This window comes from Suncus etruscus, chromosome 7 (genome assembly GCF_024139225.1).
Source record: "Suncus etruscus isolate mSunEtr1 chromosome 7, mSunEtr1.pri.cur, whole genome shotgun sequence".
Taxonomy (NCBI): Eukaryota; Metazoa; Chordata; class Mammalia; order Eulipotyphla; family Soricidae; genus Suncus; species Suncus etruscus.
In genome coordinates, this window is record NC_064854.1 from 129,027,093 (window position 1) to 129,053,231 (window position 26,139).

Here is a 26,139-nt window from a genome sequence, read left to right on the forward strand (position 1 = left end):
CCAAAAGACACATGAAAAAATGCTCCACATCACTAATCATCAGGGAGATGCAAATCAAAACAACTATGAGGTACCACCTCACACCCCAGAGATTGGCACACATCACAAAGTATGAGAACAAGCAGTGTTGGCGGGGATGTGGAGAGAAAGGAACTCTTATCCACTGCTGGTGGGAATGCCATCTAGTTCAACCTTTATGAAAAGCAATATGGAGATTCCTCCAAAAACTGGAAATCGAGCTCCCATACAATCCAGCTATACCACTCCTAGAAATATACTCTAGGAACACAAAAATACAATACAAAAATCCCTTCCTTACATCTATATTGATTGCAGCACTATTTACCATAGCAAGACTCTGGAAACAGCCAAGTTACCCTTCAACAGATGAATGGCTAAAAAAACTGTGGTACATATACACAATGAAATATTATGCAGCTGTCAGGAGAGATGAAGTCATGCAATTTTCCTATACATGGATGTACATGGAATCTATTATGTTGAGTGAAATAAGTCAGAGAGAGAGAAAGATGCAGAATGGTCTCACTCATTTATGGGTTTTAAGAAAAATGAAAGACATTCTTGAAATAATAATTTTCAGACACAAAAGAGAGGAGGGCTGGAAGTTACAGCCCACCTCATGAAGCTCACCACAAACAGGGATGAGTTTAGTTAGAGAAATAACTACATTGTGAACTATCCTAACAATAGGAATGTATGAGGGAAATAGAAAGCCTGTCTAGAGTACAGGGGGGGGGTTGGGTGGGGAGGAGGGAGATTTGGGACACTGGAGATGGGAATTTTGCACTGGTGATGGGTGTTCTTTACATTGCTGAAACCTAAACACAATCATGTATGTAATCAAGTTGTTTAAATAAAATATATATTAAAAAAAAAGAATTCTCAACTGTCTTTCTGATGACTTACATTACAAGTAGAATTGACCCTGGATTTACAAAAAAAAAAAAAAAAGAAACCAATGTTTTTATCAATTATATAACTAAGAATGTAGTAAGTATTTAATAAACTCAGTTTCCCTCTCCTCTCAAACCTGTCTCTGTGGTAGGCATTTTTACACCCCATCATTGTTCTATTGTCTCCTTCAATAACTTATCCCTTCTTTTCTACCTCAGTGGCAAGCTTCTTACTAAATACCAGTTTACCTGCTCTTCATTTAGTGCCTTTGGACAATTGATATCCCCCTACAATCTCTATATATCATATATGAAAGAAAACATTCTGATCTCTTCTCTGACGGATTTCACTCAACATAATACTCTTTAGATCTGTTCAGATTTCAGTAAATAGCATGAATTTTTCTTTCTTTTTTTTTTCTTTTTGACTTTTTCTTTCTTATGATCCAGTAGTATTTCACTGTGTATATGAAACCATGGATTCTTTTCCAGTCATCTGTTTGTGGACATTTGGGTTTGTTTCCATGCTTTTGCTATTGTATATCAAGCTATAATGAATATAAGAGTGGTAAATCTATACTAAATTGTGTTTTGGACCCTTGGGATATATTACCAGTAGTGGAATTGCTTGTTATATGGAAGCTCAATTCCCTTATTTTTGAGGAATGTCAATATTGTCATCCCAAAAGTCTGGGCCAGTTGACATTCTTACCAGCAATGAATGAGTCTCTTTTTCCCCCACTTCTTGTTTCCATTGGTTAGTTCTTTTAGAGAAGCTATATTTTATTGTTTTGATTTGCATTTCCCTGATGATTAGTAATAGTGAATCTTCCATATGATATTTGGCCATTTTTGTTTTTCACTGAAGAAGTTTCTGTTCATTTTTTCTATTCATTTTTTAATAGGGTTGATTTTTTTTCTTGTAGAGTTCTACCATACATCTTAGATATTAGGCCTTTGATGGAGGAGTGGTGGAAAAATAATTTTCTCAACCTGTTAACTGTTTTTGTATTATGGTCATCATTTTCTTTAAGATGCTGAAGCTCCTTAGTTTAATGTAATCCTATTTGTTTAGCTTTGCTTTTACTTGTTTTGTCAGTGGTATTTCATCCTTAAAGAGATCTCGACCTTCAATGTAAGGGGGATTTCTATCTATATTTTCCTCTATGTAAGAATGGAATCATATCTGATAGGTGTTTAATCTCTTTCGATTTGCATTTTGTGCAAAGGCATTAAAGAGAGGTCTGAGTTAATTTTTTTGCAGGTAATCAACTAGTTTTCCCAACATCACTTGCTAAATAGGCTTTCCTTATTCAACTTCATAGTTTTTGCTTCTTTGTTAAAGGTAAACTAACCACAAACTTGAGGGTCTGTCTCTGTGGTTTTTCTTATAATTTTCTTATATTTCGTTGATCTGTCCTTATTCCAATATACCATGTTGTTTCAATTACTATTGGTTTGATTTATCCCATCTTCTTTTTAGCTATGGGGGATTGGGGATGAAGGTGGGGTTGGAGTGTTATTGTTTTATGATCTATTTATTTTAAAATTGCCACAGTATACTTTTAGGGATTCAATTGACTCTCTAAAGTGATTTGGGTAATATTGTCATTTTGAGGGTGTTATTCCTCCCAGTCCATGAACTGAAAATGTCTTTCCACTTTCTCATGTCCTCTTTTATATCTTTAAGTAGTGTTTTGTAGTTTTCTCAGTATTGGTCTTTTACCATCTCTTTGCTTAAACTGATTCCTAGGTATTTGATTTTCTGGTCACAGTTGTAAATAGAATTTTTTAAAAAAATCTTTTACATTTCATTATGTGCATATAGAATAACCATGAACTTCTCTGTGTTAATTTTTTAAAGAACATTAAATTTACCCTAAAAGATTATTGTAACACATCCCACTAAGACATGTTAATTTAGGAACGCACTATTTTTTTGCTTTCTTTTTTTTATTTGATTTTTTTACAAGTCTTTCACAGTTGTATTTCAATTACATAGTGACAATAAATTAGGGCCATTCCCACCATCAGTGTTGACCTCCCTCCACCATCGTTCCCAGCATGCCTCCCATATCTCCACCCTTAGCCCCTTGGACTGCTAGTGTCACAGGTCCTTTTTTGTGTCTAGCTTGTTATAGTTTGGGTCTCTTGATTCTACTGTCATTAACATTGGTTTGGGTGCTCAGGAGTGACCATTTTTTATTTCTATTCAATGCTCCTGAGACCATTTGGCTCTGTGTTCCATCCACTTTTTTTTTTCCCCTTTTCTCAGTTTGTAGGGAGACATATAACTGTGTGGCAGAACTAGATGATTCATGAGGAGTGCACTTTTTAACACACTTCAACTTTAGAAAAACATAATTCTGAAATGGATCATAAGGCCTGGTCCTGTGCAAATTTTCAGTGGTGAAAGCAAACAATTGTTTTTCCTGTTCCAACTTGGAAATCTTTTGTTACCAAGGAATAAGAAATTGAAAATAAATTGGTTCTGTGAGTGAGGCAGATAATGATTATAAAACCTAGCAAACTACAAATAGAAATACCATAATGCTAAAAAATGTAAGTCATGCTATCTATATTCTTGGTTATTTTTTCTTTAAAGAGAAACACACAGGACTGGAGAAATAATACAATGAGTAAGGTGCTTGACTTGCATGTGGTCAAAACCAGAGGATCAATCCCAGCATCCCATGGGGCACCCTGAGCATGACAGCAATTAATGCCTGAACAGAGTAAGAAGTAAGTTCTAAACACTTCTAGGTTATATCCAAAAACAAGAGGGTGAATGCAACCCAAGGGTAAGAATTCATCACTTCCTTGTATGAAGACCTGGCTACAATCCTGGCATTAGAGTACTACAAAATTTGACTCCTTAACTATAATCATTGCACTATTGTGGCAGGGATCATTTTTGTATGGAGAGTTTGTTATTTACAACAAATTTTCTGTGTGTGTAAGTTTTGTTTACTGTGTGAATAAAATTTTTCATTATTATTATAACAGTGATTTCTTTGCATTCCACAGGTCTACGAGAGGAAATCACAAGTGAGCTATTCAAAAAGTAACTACTGCTGACAGAGAGAATTTTCACCATCTTCGCATCAGTAAAAGGAAAAGGTTGGTTGAATTCATTGATCCAGCCCAAACCAAGACATTTTGTCATTTCATGGCTGCATTTTGTGGGTTCTTTTCCTTTAATGCTGCAATCTATCATAGCACCCACAAAATGAGAAACTATTTCCTTCCGGGTAGATTTATAGCCAATGCAAACCCAATAATTGGGTTTTTACCCATTTAAACAATAATTATTTGTTCCAGCACAGTCAAAAAGAAATAGATATAACATTGTGCATCTCATTTAGTCTTCCAGTGTAGCTCACAAAGCAAATAATAAAAATCATAATACTACCTTTAACAATTACCAATTTTACAGAGAGGGGAAATGTGTTGACATCATTCTATGTAGCTGAAACATAAGAAATACCCAGAAATGAGAGTAGCAATATAAAAGGAAGTTCTGTCTGAGCCAGAAGGGGGAAATATGTCTAGAAATTACAACATCTTGATGATGAATAAACCAAATGCACCAAGTTTGCCACTCAGCTAGTATTTTAACTACAATCAAGGTCACACACACACACACACACACACACACACACACACGATGAAATGAGTTAGGATGTTTCATAGCCAATACATTTCCAGATTCCTTTATGTCCCTCAAAGAATGAAGAATTTAAGTTTTCAAAGTTCTCACCGTAAACCAGAGTGGTTCAAGCTTTTTTTCTGAAAACACAAAAGCACGTCATGAGGATAATTATTTACTCCTGAGTTTCTTCTTATCAGGTATTTTGGTTAATTTTTTTGTGCATATAAAGGATAAAGATCAGAAACGTGTATAGAAACCTCCACTCTGTGACCAAAGCACATTATGAGAAGAATTCATGTTCCACTGCATACAAAAACATGCCTGCATCCTATTTGCATTAAGCATAAATTTCTTAGCCTCTTAGGGAACTCTTCAGTCAAGGTTGTCTGCTCATGCTTATCATCTCCCAGATTGATTTGCTCCATGTGCCCAATTTACTTGATCTGAAATAGTTAAATAGTTAAAAAGGGATACTGAAGAATTATCTAAGAAGATAAACAGTATAAAAGAGTTCAAACCTGTTGACACACAAGTGTGGGGAGTTGTTCTATGTATGGTCATATTCTCTGTTTCCGGAACACTCAACAATGAAACTTTACCTAAAATTCGTGATTGACTACCTGAGCTTGAACAAGGCTTTTTCAAAGCAAAAAGTCTACTTTTTCTGTAGTATTAAATGGTGGCTCGCAAATGATATGTCCATATTTCAGAATTTGTGAATGTGACTTCTTTGGAAAGGAGTCTTTCCAAATGTAATGAGGATCTCTAAATGGGATTTTCCTAGATTATCTAAAATGATCTTAAATCCAGTGATAAATATCCACATATAAGAAACACAGAATACAGGCACAAAAGAGAAGCCCATCTGAAGTCAAAGATAAGAGTTATGCAGCTCAATTCAAGAGTTACCAGAAGCTGGACAAGACAAGGGAGTTCTCACTAGGGATACTAGATAGTCAACACATTGGTTTCAGATGTCTGGCCTCCAGAACTGGCAAACAATAGACTTGTTGCTTTAAGCTCTCAGATTTGTAGACAGAAATTTATAAAAAAAATAAAAATAAAGAAAAGAAAGAAAGAAAGAAAGAAAGAAAGAAAGAAAGAAAGAAAGAAAGAAAGAAAGAAAGAAAGAAAGAAAGAAAGAAAGAAAGAAAGAAAGAAAGACAGAAAGAAAGAAAGAAGAAGAAAGAAAGAAAGAAAGAAAGAAAGAAAGAAAGAACAAAGAAAGAAAGAAACAAAGAAAGAAAAAAAGAAACAAAGAAAGAAATAAACAAATAAAGAAAAAAAGAAAGAAAGAAAGAGAAAGAAGAAAGAAATAAGAAAGATAGAAAAAAGAAACAAAGAAACAAAAGAAAGAAACAAAGAAAGAGAAACAAAGAAAGAAAGAAAGAAACAAAGAAAGAAAAAAGAAAGAAAGAAAGAAACAAAGAAAGAAACAAGGAAAGAAAGAAAGAAAGAAAGAAAGAAAGAAAGAAAGAAAGAAAGAAAGAAAGAAAGAAAGAAAGAAAGAAAGAAAGAAAGAAAGAAACAAACAAACAAACAAAGAAACAAAGAAAGAAACAAAGAAAGAAACAAAGAAAGAAAGAAACGGAAAGAAGAAAGAAAGAAAGAAAGAAAGAAAGAAAGAAAGAAAGAAAGAAAGAAAGAAAGAAAGAAAGAAAAAGAAAGAAAGAAAGAAGAGAGAGAGAGAGAGAAGAGAGAGAGAGAGAGAGAAAGAAGATAGAAAGAAAGAAAGAAAGAAAGAAAGAAGAGAAAGAAAAGAAAGAAAGAGAAAGAAAGAAAGAAAGAAAGAAAGAAAGAAAGAAAGAAAGAGAGAAAGAAAGAAAGGAAGAGAGAAAGAAAGAAAGAAAGAAAGAAAGAAAGAAAGAAAGAAAGAAAGAAAGAAAGAAAGAAAGAAAGAAAGAAAGAAAGAAAGAAAGAAAGAAAGAAAGAAAGAAAAAGAAAAAGAAAGAAATGTATGATGGCATTCCCAGAAAACTAACAAAACCCTCTTTAATTCATTGACTTACCATCAACCATTGAACAGTAATTTTTATAGGGATCCCCAGATAACTTAAATAGAAACTCTGTCCTCCCCATTTTCATATTTAAGAAAGGCATATAAACAACTACTATGAGACAGAAGTTAGAATGCTCCCAGAATATTTGACCTGAGTCTGACTGAAGTTCATGAGGTAGGAAGGGACTGCACAGGATGTCTGTGGGGGTGGATCAGCAGAGCAGAGGAAGTCACCAGAGAATGGAGTCATAAAGTGAGATGCCAGATCATAAAAAAATTATGTACAGCATCTTAATGAGCTTGGCATTTTTTCCTATAGAAAGACAGAAAGTCTGTAAAAAATCATTTTATTGATGATGTAAAGAGACAAAGTGGTTTCTTGTCCTATGTGGCCACATTCACAAAAATATAGCTCTCAACTTATCCTTTCTGGGACACAAAGTATTTGTGATCTTGATCCTTATTATTGCCATTCACCATGGTAGCATCACCTGCAAAAGTTTTCTTCTTCAAACTTCCTGCTATGTAGAATCCTAGCATTGCCATAATATTTGCAGAGAAAATCAGTTTTATATCCCCTTGAGGAAAAGAAAAAGTTGAGGATATGGTGGGGAGGGAAATTTTTCACAGTAAAATTAATTTGAAATGTTCTTTCAGGAATTTGCAAAACACTGGGAAATACACTTTAAGTTTAGTTAATTGGCATTTCCCAAGCTTACTGAAATGTAGCTCTTTGCTTTATAACATCCTATTACCATTCTGGAGAACACATTGTGGGAAATGCTATACTAAAATAAAGTTACCTTTGAAACATAAGTTTAACATTATATTGACATAAAATTGACAGCTGAGCTTATGGTCTGAACATTTTTCTCTTTTCTGTGCAGAATTCAACACTGTTGTTAGAAAGAGGGTGCCTAAACAAAAATTGACTGTGGGTAAGTCACTGCCTAACAGCTCATGGCCAATCCAAGTTTAATTTCTAGCACCCCTATTGTTCCTGGAACACTGCCAGGATAGATTCCCCAAGTAAAGAGCCAGGACTAAGCTCTGAGAAATATTAGGTGAGACTCCAAACAAAAACAGATTATTCTGGGGCCAGAGAGATAGCACAACAGGTAAAGCACTTGCCTTGCACACCAACAGCCTGGGCTGTACCCATGTCACCACATATGGCAACTTGTGCACGGCTAAGAGTGATGACTGAGCAGAGATCCAGGAGTAATCCCTGAGAATCACTGGGTATGGCCCCATGGCCCCCAAACAATAACCCTAAAATACTAAGCAAAAGTCCAGGGCACAGTGGTGGGCCTTGGAAAAGTGACATTTAGGAGGTAGCAGTTTCGCTCGTCGTGGCTTATATGGCCACCCATTTTGTAATATAATTAATTTTACTTTTTAAGAATATGGGCAGAAGGATGAAGTGGTAGCACAGCGATAAGGCATTTGCTGACCCATGACAGACTTGAGTTTGATCCTGGTCACCTCATATGGTCCTCAGAGTCAGGAGCAATTTCTGAGCTCAGAGTCAGGACTAACTTACCCCTGAGCACCACTGGCTGTGCCCCCCAAAAAAGAAAAATATGGGCAACATTTTATATATAAAAGAAATATCATTGGTAGGAGATGTTATATTCTGATTGCTATTATCCCAAATATTGTTTATATCTTTGTGTTCTGATTTCCATATGAAGTCACAGATCTGAATGTGGAGGGTGTGAAAAATAAACAGTAAAAGGTTTTGGATGGCTCAATAAATAATAATAATTCAAAATCAACCACATAATGACACGTGAGGTTTTTCTGGCAGCTTTTGCCCATAGAACATTAGTGATTTAAAAAAAAATGGAAGTAACTTACAAAGAATATTCTATAAACTTGACATTTTTTAAATGCCAAATGTGGTCACACTTATAGGAATTTCCATGAAGTTGAGATAAAAGCATTTTTCTGTCATTTGCAGATCAGGGCTGAAATTCACTTCCCTTTCCTTCCTTTCTATCTATTTCCTGTCATCACCAGTTACTTCCATTAGCAGATTAACTTGCATTTACATTTCTACTCATACCACAGGATAGCAAAAGCTGCAAAATTAATCTATTTGTGTAACTACACATGTTATAAAAATTATATGCGAGATGGAATTACAAAGAGGCCTTAAAACTCATTCTCTTCACTCTGACAATTGTCCCTACACAAAAATTTGGGGTAAATCAAATTTTAAAAAAGGAAAAAAAAAACACATATAATATTCTTTTTGCTGTTTTTCTCTTCTTGGTACAGTTCCGATTGCAAAGTTATTTTCCAGGCAAAGATGAATGAAATTCTGCTCTTTCTAATCTCTGTAAGGACTGTGAAAATAAAGATCCATTTCATTGGTTAGGCTGATGTCTGATCTGAAATGCAGCCAGATGTTGATTGCCGCTGAGAGGGCAGAAATTGTGCTTTCTGAGTCCAGCCTGGTCCTGTATTATCCTTCCCACACCTCAGGGAAGAGCTGCTTTCTTTTCCCTGAGAAAGAGAAAAGTACTTACTAGCTGGAAAACAAAAACATAATTGTAAGAGAAAAATCTTCAAAGAGACTATCCACATGCTTTTATTGTTTCAAATAATGTTGTTTGGTTGGTTTGCTGTTTTTTAAGAGGCTGGCTTCAAACGAGTTCCTCTAAAAAAATAACAAACTTATAAATAATAATGAAATAAGTTTCTGCCTTAAATGTTCAGTTCTTCAAGTACTGATGTCATTTTAAAGGCAGGACCCTAAAGTAGAGAGCTTAAAGTACCCTTCCTCTAGTTTTCAGAAAGAAGTGGGGCACTGAAGAGAAAGACAAAATTTGACTCCTTATTATACATTCCCTAGGCCTAGAAAGTAAAACTGAAAATCACCTGCTCCTCAAAATAGAACATAAACCAAAGAACCTCGAGGTAATAAGTGACAAAGAATCAAGAACAATTTTTTTCACCCACCTGCCCACTCACCAAGGCCCGAAGTCATTACATTTACTGACTTAAAAATATAGGGAGAAAGTACCATAGTTTTTGGACCATAAGATGCACTCCCCCCCCCCACCCCCCCCGCAAAAGATTCATCTTATAGAGTGATGCCACCTGGAGCTGAAAACCTGAGTGCAAGGGAGGAAAGCATGTAAAAACTTAAAAAGTGGATGAGGCCTGGAAGCCAAGTGGTCTCAGGAACATTGAATGGAAAAAAAAAAAAGAAATTATATATAAATACCCAAGCCAAAGTCAACAGAATCAAGAGACCCAAACTACAACAAGCTAAACACAAAATGGACCTCTTACACTAGTAGTCCAGGGGATCTAGGGTGGCGGTTTGGGATGCCTGTGGGAACAGGAACAGAGAGAGGTCAACTCTTGTATTGGAATGACTCTAATTCACTGTCACTAAACACCTGAAATACAACTGTAAAAGACTTGTAATTCACAATGGCCTCAATAAAAAATTAAAACAAAAAATAAGTAAAAAATAAAATAAAAACCATATGCATCTTATGGTCAGGTGTGTCTGATAGAACGAAAAATACAGTACCTGCCTAGAAAGGATAGTGTCTGAGCTTAGAAGGATTGCATCCTTCCAGTCAAGGGATCCTGAGTTGCTCTGAATCTCTGAGAAAAGAAATGAACTGCTTTTCCAGAGGTGCTGAGTGGAACAAGATAGAAGATGCGACGTCACAGCTTCCTTTCCTTCTAAAACCTTGGTTGGTGTTGGGAGCATCAAAATGGACTTCATTGGGACATTCTTTGAGAAATATTAGATCAAGTTAAAGGAGGAACTTTGAAGTAACAACTGTCACCAGATCCTTGTCACCCGGATGTTCTTACACTCATATTTTATTCAACTATTCACTGGCTAGTCTTTCCTCCCTTAACTTCATTTACAACACAGACTAAACACTGCAGTCACAAATTAAATGCTAAGGAAGGCAGGCCAATGACATAAAGAGCAACTCTTTATGTTAAAAATACAGGGATAAAAGGAGGTAGAAAGGGGGACACACAAATTTGATCCTAAAATACAGCCCTGGATTCTGCCCCTTCCCCAAAATTTGACAAGAGAAAACAAGACAGAGCAATCCTGTCACCTAACCCTAGATTACTGTAGGATTTGTTATTATGGGACTTGTCATCATTCTTTTCATTTTTTAAAAGATTCTTAAAAATTTATTTAAACAAAACATTAATTCATAAACAAAGGACATTGAGTGCAGCCAGATAAAGTAAGTCTGTGGACCGGATTCACCCTGCGGGTTTCCAGCTTGTAAAACTTCTGCTAAATAAAACAGAATGAAGGAATGTAGAGTAAATTGGAGTATTTCATTAAAAAAAAATACCAGAGACAGTTGAACAGCCTTATGCTTTCCCAAGAAAAAGGTTTGAATTTACAATCTAGTCAAAAAAAGAAATATCACTTCTACCTCTGTTTCTATTGCATTCTGATATCATAAACTTGTGAAAAGTAGAAAAATTTAACGTCAATTTCTTTCAGTGAAAATTTACATTACTGTCCAAATTCTAGTTTACAATTTTGTTTGTTTGTTTTGGGTCATACCCAATGGTATTCAGAGATTACTCCCGATTCTGTGCTCAAATATCATTCTAACAGGGCTCAGGAAGTGATATGGGTTGCTGGCAATCAAAACAGGGCAATCGCATTCAAGAGAAATGCTTACCCTTGTACTTACATCTCTCCATTCCCTACAACATTTTTGATCACTATTGACAAAATTCAATATAGACTCAACCTCTATGCTGAGTTCTAAAGAAAGAATGATGAATGAGATAATGTCCATTTTTTCCTCCAGAGCATTGATAAACTCTTTTGAAGAAGATAATTAAATTAGCAATCACAGATAAAATCAGGCTACAGGTATGGTAGCAAGTGCACTGTGAGTAGCTACAGAGGTCTGGCTGAATTAAGGAGAACTACCTGAAGATGTTGAGGCTGAGATAGAATGAATAAAGATAAGCCAGGACAGAAGACATTTGAGATAGAAATGTCCAAAGGACCACGAATTTGAATGCAGGAAATAAAGGTAGATCATATCTATCTCTGAGTGGGGGACCTGAAAAACTGTGATGTGTCTTCTTCAGAACCATATCCATCAACCATAGTAGGACAGAGAAAGGAAAATCTGCACTGTGGATCCTGAATTCCACTTAACAAAGAAAATAACATGGTGATTTATGGAAGTCACATATGCCATTGAGAAAGAACATTTAGCAAGTATGAACTAAGACCAAAAGATTTCCTGTGTGCACAGAAACAAGCTTTCCGCCTCTATCCAAGAGGTGTGAATTCTCACATTCTGGGTAGCTTTTGGGTTCCCTTTCCTATGCAAGACCTAAGCAACAGACTAAGGTAAAATTCTCAACTGGGCAATTTTGACTCTCATGGGATATTTGACAATGTCTAACAATATTTTTGATCATAACAGATGGGAGTCAAAGGAATACAATTAACACCCATAGGATATAATCTGGACAATTTCCCAATAAATTACTCAGAACTGGTATGACTGTAGCTGGAGGGCAGAAGAGGGAGGCACTTCCTGTCTTGTCCTCACCATCAGGTTGTAGCAGGCACCTGTGTCCAAGAAGATAATTATTCAATGAAACTACAGCATACTGCCAGTTCCAGAATAAGTTCCCTGTAGAACTGGAGAACAGGGTTGACAGGAAAAATGTTGAAGAAACAGTTCAAATACTGCATAAACTTTGAGCAAAAGCAGAGAAACTTGGGGTCAATCATCTCTTGAAGGCTGTTTGGCTTGTTTAGCAGCATATACTATCTTCTGATGCATGAAAACTCATTATGAGAAGGTTTTGAAGAAAATCTCCAAATACATTCAAGAGAAAAATAAGAAGATATCTAATCCCCCAAACCTGCTCCTGACATATCTCATTGAAAGAGGTCTTCAAATTCTGTTAGACTGAAAAGACCATTTATGACAATAGAAGCATGATCAGTGGAAGATAAATCATATATTAAAGATGACACCTCCAGTTGGGACCCTAGCTAATACCCAACCTCCTCTCCAGAGAACCATTCCTTTGTATCTGCTGCCAGACAAATTCTCTAAAATTCCACACTTGGACTGACCTCTACTCACTTAGCATCTACTTTGTGTCTCCCAATTGTACAAGACTGTAATCTTTTCATTAGTTTCTGAGAAAACACAATGAAACATTTAGATTTGAATTCAAAATGATTAATGAAGTGTACAGTTGGTCAAATCAACATAAAGTTTATTTGTCTACCACCAGTACCAAAGTTTACATCATTCCCTGTGTTAGTCTTCAAATTATATCTTAACCAGTGTTTAGTTCTACCCCCTAAAACTAAGATACTCTTCTCCAGGATTTTGGTGATAGGTAAGCCATGTCTGTACTTATCCTAAATTTTAAAGAACTACTAGTTTTGTAAGATCTAAATTTTATATGTCAATTTTTTCTGTTTAGTTTTTCCAAGTGAAACTCCTTGGAAAAATAATGTATAATGCCATTTATTTCATTATAGAAGTTACTCCTAATTAATGCAAATTAATGCAGTATGTAATGAAATTTCACTTGTTTGTTTGAGGGATTTTTGTTTGTTTGTTTGTTTGGAGAGGGTTGGGTTGGGGAGGTTTGGACGTTTTGTGGGTTGTTTTTTTTTTTAAAGATTTGGCATTGTTGAGTTTTGTTTTTTGACAATTTTGTTGCATTATCTAGAATGTTGGGAAAGACATGCTATGAGTTGCTTGTTTATTATAAGATAAGCACAATAGAGTGCTAAGCCGTCAAACTCCAAACTCATCAATGTCTTACTGTATTCTTGAATGTGTAAGGAGCAAAAGTGATAAATCTTGTAATTATAATTTTGTATAAGGTCAGAAAAATTGATAAGAATAATATTGTATAATGCTAATTCCTAACTGCCTGTCCCTTGTGATAGACCTTAGGCTTTATAAACATTTCTCATCTACAGTATCTAGTATACAGAAGTAGTATGATTGATTCATGTACAGTAGGTAATTTTCAACTAAACTGTCACGTTCAAGTCAATATTTCAAGATTTTTAGTTTACGTTTTTAAGCTGGAGCTTCTTAAGGCCTCATACATCTTTGTGGTTTGAGTACTGTATTTGGAAGAAAATTGAGGAATATATTAGGAGAAAATTAAACAGTTGAAAGTTTCACTTTCAAAGATATTGTAGGTGTTAATATTGGATATGATCTGCTAGCTCTAATTTCTTTATGGGTTTGTTATCCAATAAATTTCAAAGGTCTATTTTATATTTCAATTGTATAAAACTCGTGTATCTTTAAGCCTTTGAAACCATTGGCAATGACATTTTACATTCTACATTAGCAAAACTTTTCTTAAACCAAAAAAGTATATTATTCAGGTCCCCAAAATCAAAATTTAAAGGCTACAATACTGTGGAACAAGAAGGAAAAAGTAACACTCTAGTTATATTTTATATAAAATATATTTAATAAAGTAACAAGAAGAGATGAACAAAATTAACAAGAGTCATGGCCTTGGTATCAAAAAGAATTTGCAGGAATGTAAAAGATACAAGAAGATCTCGAATAAGAGACAAAAAGAAATATTCATTGATATGGAGCTCTACACTTCCAGTTCATTGTAAAAAAATGAATTTCTCAAAGGAATCAATTTATGAATACATCAGCAGATGAATGAATAAGTTGCATTTTATTTAATAATTATAAAAAAAGGAAAATTGAGTCTGTGTTTGTTCCTGGAACTTAAATGAAATATAATCAATTCCAAGACTATCTTGTTTGTTCCAAGAAAACTTTGCCCAGAAAGACAATGATTCAAAGTCACTATCAGTGTCACTATTATTTTATTCACTGTTACAAATTTTCATTGTTCCACTTTTAGGGTATGTTTGTGTGTGTGAATGTTTGTGTAAAAGTCTCCTGAATGATAATCAAGGGGCACATAAGCAACTCCGAGTGATTCTTGGTCACAGGGGCCAGTGATTCAATCTAAGGGCCAGAGGCTACACAGTGGTTCAGACTTGATATTCCAAGGATCACCAGGGTCCAACCCAGAAAAGCTCAAAGTCTACACCTGGTGACACTCAGGAAACATATAATGCCAGGGATAAATCCTGTGTTGAGTCCGTGCCTAGCACTTTTGTTACCTCCCAGCCTTTATTTACAGTCTCTTCATATTTAAGTAAGAGATATGAGAACTGCAGGGAAAATCCTTTTCGACAATGTCATTTAAAATATTTTCCAACAATTATTTAATTTTGCTCAAATTTCAGTGTAATGGCAATAAATTTAACTTAGCATAGTTAAGTCAGACTTAACTATTTAATACTAACATATTTAAGTCATACTAAGAAGAAAATACTGCAAACTTAAAACTACTGTACAACTTTAATGTAAGACATAAACTTATTGGTTTGTTTAGTATCACCAGAGCTCTCATATTTTTCTCTGCCTTTATAACAATGGGCAAGATAGAAGGCCTAACCCCTGTACTATTTCCTCAGTCTTCCATTGCTTGATTTGAAGGGAGAACAGTAATGTTATCACCAATCAAACCATTACTTATCAATAACCACAGTTGATTTTATTTTTTCACAAGATGACTTCAGTTATTTATTTACTAAATGACTTTCAGTTATTTGTGATGACTCCATGCAGAATTATTCACCTGAAATTCATAAGTCCCAGATGTCACAACCTTATAAATATTGCACTTCATATTTTTCCCTTCTGAGTACTAGGTAATACTTTCTAAAGGTGGTGCATTCTGAGTACAATAAACTAGGCTGTTTGCAATAAACAAATAGCAAAATAAATGATAGGCAAAGAAAAATAAACAAATATTGTTACAATAAACAAATAACAGGTGAATGTGGGGGAGTTCAGCAGAATGGAATTGATGTTTAATTTCTTTACTTATTGATCATTTTTCCTTTAAAGGTGGCATTTATAGACTGCGTCTTCTGAGATTCTCTAATTTTGTTATATTTTAGGAAATGTCTTGGATTATTTTTGATTTTTTTTTTGTTTTTTTTGGCCATACTCCGTATTGCTCACAGATTATTTCCGGCTCTGCACTCAGAAATCGCTCCTGGCTTGGGGGATCATATGGGATGCCAGGGGATGAAACCTGGTCTGTTCTAGGTCAAGATGCAAGGCCAATGCTCGACCATTCTGCTATCACTCCTACCCCATGTCTTGTATTTTAAACGAATGTTAAAGCACTCAGCCTACATAGTAGCCTAAAAGATCTTTGCAGAACTTCCATTGCTTATTTAAAAGTATTCATAGGGTGTATCTACTACATTCTAAAACTATTCTAGAGTTTTAGAATAACAGCAAATAAAATAGCTTCTGATCTACTTGGAGGAGAAATGAAAAACAATAACTAGTAAACAAAGTAAATTATATAAAATGTTAAGTCCATGTGGAGAGATAGACAAAGGGATTCTTTATTTGGATGGACGGATTCTAGTGGATAACATTTGAGGGAAGATTTAGTAGAGACTAGAATGCAGCTTTATGGCTAGCTGGAGGAAAAGCACTGAGGAAAAAGGAACCAGTATAGAAAGTCAAGGGTTTCTATAAACTAAAGCTATAGTCTTCTGTAGATGAAAGAATAAAGCTCAAAGGCAAGTGGAACTGGGGAGAAGGGAGGTGAAGAAAACAAGAGCTAAGAGATGGATAAGGAAGGATCCTAATGACCTGAATGTCTGAAGGACTTTGAATGACTTGAGAAATTTCTGGAGAGTTCTGAGCTGAAAGGGGCCAATCCACTATGTGTATAGGCTCTTTGGTGGGAAATATGCTGAAAACCAGTAAACAGGAAGCTGTGATAATTAGAGAATTGATGATGGTGCCTGAAATCCTCAGTGGCCTATGGAACCATGAACAAACTTCCAAAAGAGTCAAAATGCCATCCTAACAAATTGTACAAGTAAAAGAGCAGTTCTGACAGAAGTAGGCACTTCAATGTGATCAGGAATAGTCAGACACAAATTATATTTGTTCTTATGATACAAAGTCAAAGAATAATTGGGAGAGGATCTAAAACTGATGATTTCATGTTATTTCAGAAAAAAATGAGTGTTTCTGGTGCAGAGAGAATCTTCAAAGTCATGATCTGCATTTAATAACCAAGATATTTTCAGTTACTTTAAAAAATATTCAACTAAGCTGTGTATTAATTTTTACTATCATCTTTGAAAAAGAGTAAAAAGTCCCTTTTGGACTAGAGGTGGCCCTGGAGAGGTTTTCTAAGAGGCAACCACAATGGACACTACCAATTTCTGTATGGAAGGAGTTTCATATGGACAGAAGGATTACCCTGGCTTCTGGGGAAAGAGAGGGAAAGATATTCACCTAGAAGTAGGTTTCCTATATTGAGGTTGCAAAAGTGGGATAATTTGATTCTTGTTCTTCTAACAATCTCAACTTTTTGTGGAGTGCAACAAGGAGTTAAAGAACAAAATGCCAGAAACTAGGAGGGATAATAAATTAAATAAATACAATGATAACAGTGGTTGAGTTGCTGAATCCAGATCTTCCTGAAATAAGGACAAACTTGACTTTCTCAAATGCACAAATCATTAAAACTCCTTTTTTAGTTTATGGGGCAAGAGCAATAGTGCAGCTGTAGGGCATTTGCCTTGCAAGCGGCTGACCCAGGATGGACTGGGTTTGACCACTGACATCCCACATGGTCCCCCAACCAGAGCGATTTCTGAGCGCATAGCCAGGAGTAACCCCTGAGCGTAAATGGATGTGGCCCAAAAGCAAAACAAAGAAAAACTTCTTTTTAGCTTTAGAATGAGGTTCAGTAGTTTCCTAGCACAATAACAATAATACAAATAACTGTCCATTAAAATTCCAATTAAATTAAATTAAATTAATTTACTGTCCTCATTCACTTCAAATCAGCCTGTCACCCCTCCTGCTAGCCCACCATTCCTGCTGGACCTGTTTCTGACTGACTCTGCCTAAGGGGAATGCGGGATGATACTCTGCCTGGCAGTCCTTCTATAAACCTTCAGCATGCCCACTGCTACCAACAACCCTGCTGACCTCCACTGGGGAGCTGAGACTCATCAAGGCATACCTTTGACACAGGTCATGGGTGTGGGACCTTGCTTACTCGGACCATATATGCGCCCCCCCTGTCCAACTATCAAACATTTGCAATCAAACCATTGTGGTTAATAACACTTCCATCTTCATTGAAGCCCCCAGCTCCACTGGACATTCTCCCCATATTGTTACTAAAATATTTCTTGCTTATCATGACTATTAGCTTTGTTAATGCCTAGATTAACCATCAAACCTGTTGGTCCAGTTTCCACCTTGAACCTCATCCTGCAGATGGTCAACGCCTCCACCATCACTGACCATGCCTATCTGCTATTCATCTCAACCGCCCTTCTGCTTTGGCGACCCCCTGCCTGTCTCTGACCCCTTCGCTCTGCAATCCAGCCCCAAGCCTCACTTCGGCATCACCTTGGAACAGGTGGTGGAACTTGAACTTTGCCTTTTGGTACCCAATATGATTCCCCCTAAAATTGTAATCAAATTCTTGTCGTTGATTTCTCCTTTCAGTTCATGATTGCCCCCAATTTAACGTTTTTTGCCTGTTTCACTAGTTTATCTCCCCCATTGTTTTACATTTGTTTCTTTAGTCCTAGTACCACTGTGTTTTGGTTGTTTTAATGCCTAAATTGACTGTTAGATCAAAAATTGCCTTATTACCTCTTAAATATAATCTTGTGTCTCTCCCCCGCTGCAGTACAAGAATCAAACACTGCCATCACCCTAGCCTTATTAAAAGGCCTAGGTGTTATTGGTGTAAGCACAAATATTTATTCATTGGTTCATACTCTAGAATCTGCTAATGCCTTATAACTGTTGCTAAAAATGTTTACAAACTTAAAGAAGTTTACACTATTGTTGATTTCCTAGCAAAGAGTGCAGAATAACCGCCGTGGTTCAAAATTAACATTTTTTTGAGGGAGGGGGGAATTTGTGTCATCCTTAGAGTAAAATGCTGCTTTTTAAAATAAATTCGGCTTAGCTAGAGATAGCATTCAACACATAGAGGATAATTTAGTAAATAGATAAAAAGATATAGAGCAGAGTGAGAGCTGGTACAAAAATTGGTTTTCTACCACTCCATGGATAACAACAGTGCTCCCAGCCTTTTTGGGGCCCTTCATTGGCTTTATGTTGCTTGTTTCCTTTGGTCCTTGGGCTTTTCGCAAACTCACCACCTTCGTAAAGAATCAAGTGGATGAAGCAACCAGAAAGGACTCAAAGGTTCTGTACCAACAACTATGCACCTCAGAAGACCAGCTGACACCTGACATCTCCCCTCCTGCCAACTCTCCCCCACTTAAGTTTGAAGTTATCGAGGAGCTGGCGCATAGACCTCAATCTGTGTGCTCGCGCCTTGCCAAGCTTTGGAAACGACTGAATCAAGGGTAGCAGATGCGGTGACTGGAAGACCCACACCTCTTCACCCAGTGTGGCCAGTCCACCGAGGCACGTCTGTCCCTTCTGTAGCAGGACAGCCCCTGAAGAGGTTGACTGATGGAGGGATGGAGAATGAGGCCCTTTTCTTCCAGCTCGGAGCACGTGTCTGCCACCCTGTCTAGCCCACGGTTCTGAGGTGAAACGGCGGGTAAACAGCTCGCAGACAGTCAGGCTCGTGGAAATATTTGCTTTATTCGGATGGACAAAACTGAAGTCCAAAGACTCAGCTTCAGTTCCAGCCAGCAAAAAAGCCCCCGCCTTCCACAGACCCTTGCTCTTATAGTCCAGAGTCAGGTCCCACCCAATGGTGGGATCAGATACCAACCAATGGTGGAAGCAGAATCAGGTCCTACCCTAGGGTGGGGGCAGAATGCCAGGTCACACCCTAGGGTAGGGCACAATCACCTAATCAGATTAGGGTGAGCAACATAGTAATCCCCCAAAATATTTACATACACAACAATTCCCCCTTTTGTTTTTAGTAAACAAACAATATTGTCTACAATTATTAAAAGAAAAATTAGTCAATAATAAAAGAGCGGCTGTTTGCATAAGCGCATCACAGGAAAATGTAAAGAAAAACTTCTAACCTAAGCACAGGGTGTCTAAAACCAGAAACATGTATCAAGGAATCAACTACAAGCTCCTGAGAAGATAAATCTAAGACGTACATAGATCTTTCGAAGAGACACCAGAAAGGTTGTGTAGCAGGCAAGAAGAAGCACCTTTTCTTTATTTGTTGTTGTTGTTGGTGGTGGTGGTGGTCGTTTTTGGGTCACACCTGGCAGTGCTCAGGAGTTACTCCTGACTCCATGTTCAGAAATCGCTCCTGGCAGATACCGGCATTTGAACCAATGACCTTCTGCATGAAAGGCCAATGCCTCACCTCCATGTTCGGCCTCCATGCTATCTCTCCAGCTCCATTTTCATTCAAGTTCAGGTAGACCAGAAAGCCCATCTTTGAGGGCATTGAACTAGGCCTTTATTTCGGAAGAAGAGGCACATACACCCTCTGCACAGTGGGGAGCCACTGCAATGATGATCAATAGGTATCTGAACTTAGTCCAAGTTCTTAATCCAGTCTGAAGTCCATAAGATGTCTGAAATTGATGTCGACTATTTATAGATGGGAGCTTAAGTCACAAACCAAAACAAAATGTTTAAGGCAGAGACCCTCCCTGTGTAAATAAACAACTTGAGGGCCCATCCAAAATGGATGGAACCTTCTATAAACCTAGTATTTTGCCTATGATGCGCCTACGCAAAAAACCCTGAGAAGAGACAAAAATATCATTTGGGAAATTATAGACAATAATATATAACTCACAAACCTAAAGTCAAGAAAGCAAAACCTTAATGTAATACAACATCGATTCCTAATATTAAAAACTAAAATAGAAAAACATTAATTACGATAGTCAAAAGAAGTGTAGTACCAAACATAACTTCAAAGGATTACAGTTATAGGAAAAACAACAGATGTAATTTCTACAGAGTTCAATACCAATCTGTAAATATGAGGGGTCTGGAACTCCAAAAAGACCGGCAGAAGACACTTGATGGGTCTGGAAAAGCGGGTTGAAGCCTTGTACAGGAGATAACATCAAGCTGAATGAAGAAGGAAGGCCAGTACAGTCATCCATGTGTTGGGGCATCCCCAAGCATTACATCATTACATCATAAGTTGGTTGGGCTTCTGTATTTCCTTTGGGATCGGTGCAATCTTGGGGTAGCCATTGTAGAAACGGTCAACAATAGCATTTTGTATGTGGATGGAAAACCAGAAATTCAGATAGCACAGTTTAACTGGGATCCAGAGACTGTGGGTCTTGTCCATGGATCTTTTCTCTGGTGTTACATTGTGACACAAATCCCAGGTGGCTTCATTTCCAACAAGTTTGCAGCATATATGGTGTAAAACTCCAACAGTCATGGATTTCTTCTTCCCGCCGAGATCAGGAAGCTTGTAGTTGTGGGTGAAGGAGATGGGTTGCACATGTGAAATCCTGAAAATTAAAATGTTAAGGACTAGGAAGAGAGAAGGAAGGATAAGGAAGACTAATTTGGGGAAGATAAAATTAGGAAAAAGGAAACTATATACAAAATATGCAGAACAGACAGACACTAAACAAGACATACACACACAGACTTCACAAAAAATATGGCCATAACACTCACTCATACTAAAAAATATTTGTTGGAAAGGATCCAAAATAGAGCAAAAGAAAAGAGAATTCAGCTGAATCAACTAAAAGCTCCTTAAAATGTAATAGCCGGCAATTGTTTAGATAAATCATTTCAAATTCACAAAAAAAATTTTTTTTTTATGGTTTTGCCTAGCAGATCTGAAAGAGAATTTCATGCATAATACAAACATGGACAACTCTACTATACGTGTATATCAGTATATATACAAAGTTATTGTATAACAGTAACTTTATGATAATCAATCATAGGCAAGAAGCACTGTGAAGAAAGTCCACCTAAAATTATCATTATGTAAGCATCTTAAAACCTAAATTGAGGGAAATAAAGCAATGATGTTAAAATAAAAAGAGTGAAAGTCGTTAAATGAGTATACCTAGAAAGAAAAACTACATTAATATGATGAGAAATTTCTCTTTCAGGTGAACCTTGACTAAATTAATTTGTAAAATTTCATGATTAACTGAGACCTAGAGCAATAATGAAATTAAGACATAAATCCATCCTACAAGGAAACACATTGGGGATTCATGATTTTCAATCTATATTCATTGATCATGCCTATGGAAAGAATCCTAGAGCATTAATAGCAACTGATAAGGAAGTAAAATGATTATCTGGTGTTCATTGTAGATCTCTAAGAAGTATAAAACAGGATGTATGCTGCTGTGGATATCACCAATGTATTAGGGACTTTTTTGATCTTCTTGTCATCAAAATTTATCCAGTGTTGTTTTGCAGCAATTTTACAGTATGAAGTACAGTGTCCATAGTGAACTTTACCATAATGGTTTGACACCGATGATAAGTTGTATTTCTTAATCTTGCTTTTATTCTCTGAAGTGAATTCCTCTAAATTGAGGTCTTCTAAAGGAAAATCTACATAAGTATGCAATTTTTTTATTTGTTTGCCATCAAAAGCAAAACGTTTCAAGTGTATTATAAGTACTGGTGGCAGTTTCCATAAATACGTTTTCTTTGAAAAATCCCTTCTATTTTTGCAACTGTTGCACAGAACTTTGTTGTCATTTCTTAATTCTTCTTCCTTAAAAAATTCAGAGAGGCATTCCTGTAATGTACATTTATCTGTAGATGTAACAGCCAAAGACAAATGAACAAATGTCTCATAAACCTCAGACTTTTGGTGGCAAGTGAGACACTGGAGTATAGATTTGAATTGTCCTTGAAAGAGATCATAAATAATAGATTTATGAGCCTTTTGGTGTTCTGGACTAAATTGTTCATAATTTTCATTTCCCATGAGATGTGTAGTTTTGTCTGTCATTAGATTTACAGTAAGCAAGTCCTGATGTAATCCCTCTATTAGGAACATCAGTAGTTCGTGAGGATCCTGCTGATTGTGTCCAGCAAACTGGTCATTAAGTAAACCAATTGTTACTTTGAAGCTTTCAGGGTTAATATATCTATGAAATCCATTTCCCATGGTTTTGATGAGCCGACCAAATTCTTCGGCTAATTTACCTTCATGCCCCATCGGATTTTTCTTGTTAATATCCTTTTTATAATGATCTTTATAAAAATACTGAGTTAAGTCTGAAATATTATACAAGCATTGCAATATTGAGTTCATGTAGCAAGAGTTTCCTATATTTTGGAGCCCAGTTAAGACAGGTTCCTGTCTTTCCTTTTGCATCTCAGAGTGTACGGGTTTATCACTACCATCAGTCTCACTCATTGTATGGTGTGTGACAGCTAAATCGTTCCCTGCCCCAGAGACCTTAGTAATATTACTGCTGTTAGTGTCTGAAGTATTCTGTTTTTTCTCTGAAGGGGAGTTTGTAGTCTGAACCTGATCATTTGTGCTAGCCCGATTTCTAACAAGACGTAATGGAACCCAAAATTTCTTGGGAGGGTCATCATTTATAGAAACATAGGCATAACCCCTTCCTCTTAGGAGAAGATAGCCAGCTATCCATTTTTCATCCTCCTTGATCCAAATAGGTTTATGGGTTGTTTCTTGTCTCTGAATATCTTCTTTAAAATGTCTTTCCGCTGCAGTGTAGCTTTCCCCTTGGGGTAAGTTAAAGTAATTTAGTGTGATAAGAGTCAAAGATAGCAAATCCGTTGGTGGTAAACCTCTTTTTCTATTTTTTTGCAATTGAGTTTTTAAGGTTCTGTGAGTCCTTTCTACAATGGCCTGTCCCCTACAATTGTAAGGAATTCCTCTGAGATGTCTTATCTGCCATTCCTTACAAAAAAATTCAAAAGTTTTGCTAACATAGGCTGGCCCATTATCAGTTTTTATAGAATATGGAATACCCATCACAGAGAAACATTGTAAAAGAAAACTACAAGCAGCCTTAGATTTTTGAGAAGACATGGAAATTGCCCACATAAACCGAGAATAAGTGTCCACCACAACATGAAGATAAGGTTTCCTTGGAAATAAATCTGTTTGAGTTATATCCATTTGCCAAAGTTCGTTAGACTGTAAGCCTCTTGGGTTTGCTCCTGCTATGTGAGTCTTTTTTGTTAACGGTGCACATACGTTGCAGTTTTCTACGATTTCTCTAGCTTGCCTCCATGGAATTTGGTAATTCACATGTAAACGGCGAGCATTTGTGTGTAGGGCTGAATGTTCCTCTACAGGTGATTTAAATATAGGCATTGCTAGCAAGTCAGCAGTTTTATTTCCTTGAGCCATAGGTCCTGGAAGACCTGAGTGGGCTCTAATATGCGTGATGAAGATGGGCTCAGTTCGTTTTTGAAGAAGCTGCTGTAATTGTTTAAGTAAGTCCTGTATGATCGGTTTATTAGCATTAAGGGATGCAGTGGCTATCACATGACATAAATTTACCACATACAAAGAATCAGAAACTATATTCATGGCTTCAGATACATTTTCTAATAGGTAAATTAACGTTGCTAATTCAACTTTCTGTGCAGATTTATATTTGGTATCTATGGTCATATTAATGTTGTCTCCAGTTATTCCTCCTTTTCCATTTTGGGATCCATCAATGTAAAAAACCTTGGCATTGGGGATAGGGGAATCCCGAACAATTGAAGAAATAACAAACTGAGTTTTCTTTAAAAAGTCCCAAATTTTTCCTGCTGGATAATGGGAGGATATTTCTCCTGTGAAATCTGAGAGGGCCCTTTGTAGAGATTCATTAATTGGCAATATTGACTCAATTTCCTTTTTTGGTACTGGCAAAACTATTATATCTGGGTCAAAACCTAGTAAAGATATAGATCTGAGTCTTGCCTTGATAATAATCTCTGAAATCAGTTGCAAGTAGGGGACAACTGAGCGAGGTTGTTTGTTATGTAAATACACCCATTCCAAAGGTCCTGACTGTTGCATCAAGGCCCTTGTGGGGGTTTCTATAGTAGGGAAGATTAACAGTAATACCTTTTCTCCTGGGATGAATCTTGAGAGAAACGATTTTTGTAATCTGCTCAAGAAGATGTCCAATTCATTTTTGGCAGCTGTTGTTAAATTTCTTGGGCTATCTAAAGCAGGATCACCCTCCAACGTTTTAAACAGATTAGATAACTCTGCATTTGGGATTCCTAGTGCAGGGCGGAGCCAATTTACGTCACCTAAAAGTCTCTGAAAATCATTAAGCGTTCTGAGGTTTTCTTTTTTGATAGAAAATTTTTGTGGACGTATAGACGTCCGGTCCAAAATAAAACCCAAATATTGATACGGTGGCATTATCTGTATTTTTTCTAAAGCTATTTTCAGTCCTGATGTTTGTAAACAGTCAGTAACATAAGAGTATAATTCCTGTAAATCTGTTTCGTTGTTCATTGTGAGCAAGATATCATCTGTATAATGAAATATCATGGCTTGAGGAAATTTTTCACGAGCAGGGCTCAAAACCTTATCTACAAAAAACTGACACATGGTTGGGGAATTCAGCATGCCTTGGGGGAGAACAGTCCATTGGAAACGTCTGCAGGGATGGGTATTATTGAGAGAAGGAACTGAGAATGCAAAACTTTTTTTATCATTTGGGTGGATAGGAATATGGTAGAAGCAGTCTTTCAGATCAATTATAATTAGTGGCCATTCCTTTGGAATAACTACAGGTGATGGTAAACCAGTCTGCAATTTGCCCATAGGTATCATGGATAAATTTATAGCTCTAAGATCCATCAAAAGTCTCCATTTACCGGATTTCTTTTTTATAGTGAATATAGGTGAATTCCATTGAGAAAAAGATGGTTCAATATGTCCTAAACTTAGCTGTTCCTCCACTAATTCTGTCAGCACCTTTAATTTATCAGTTTTAAGGGGCCACTGACCTGTCCAAATTGGTTCATCAGATTTCCATTTTATTTTTATTGGTGCTGGTGTTTTTACGGTAGTGGCCCCCACTAAAAATTTTGGGTTTTTAAATCAAAAGAAGGTTCGGGCTCTTCTGGAGCTAATGGGATGTGGAATTCTGCTTTCCACTGTTTGTGTAGGTCACGGCCCCACAGGGATGGTGAAAATGGGCCCACGTGAGGTCTGATTATTGCTTTTTGATTTTCTGGGCTGTAAAATAGTATAGTCCTCGTACTCAACAGACAGGAACTCAGGCCTCCTATTCCTTCTAGGGAATACGGGATTTCCTGAAGAGGCCAATTTTCTGGCCATTCTTTTTCAGAAATTACGGTAACCTGAGCACCCATATCTATCATTCCATCAAAGGGTTTGCCTTCCAAGTGAAGTTTGATCATTGGGTGTTCATCTTTACATTTAGTAACCAGAGCCACGATTGGGTTTTGAGCAGCACCCGGATCTGTGCTTCCAAAACCTCCAATTCTAGTCTTATCTGAAGTCCCAAATTTGACATAAGGCACTAT

The 26,139-nt window shown here is 36.6% G+C and overlaps 1 protein-coding gene and 1 pseudogene across 3 annotated transcripts in view; one reads left to right on the forward strand and one right to left on the reverse strand.

Moving 5' to 3' along the window:
- LOC126013619 (golgin subfamily A member 7-like) overlaps positions 1-12,549 on the forward strand; it is a 29,518-nt pseudogene extending 16,969 nt beyond the window's left edge.
- Positions 1-26,139, reverse strand: part of ERC2 (ELKS/RAB6-interacting/CAST family member 2) — a 1,176,444-nt gene that overhangs the window by 683,845 nt on the left and 466,460 nt on the right. The window lies entirely within an intron of this gene.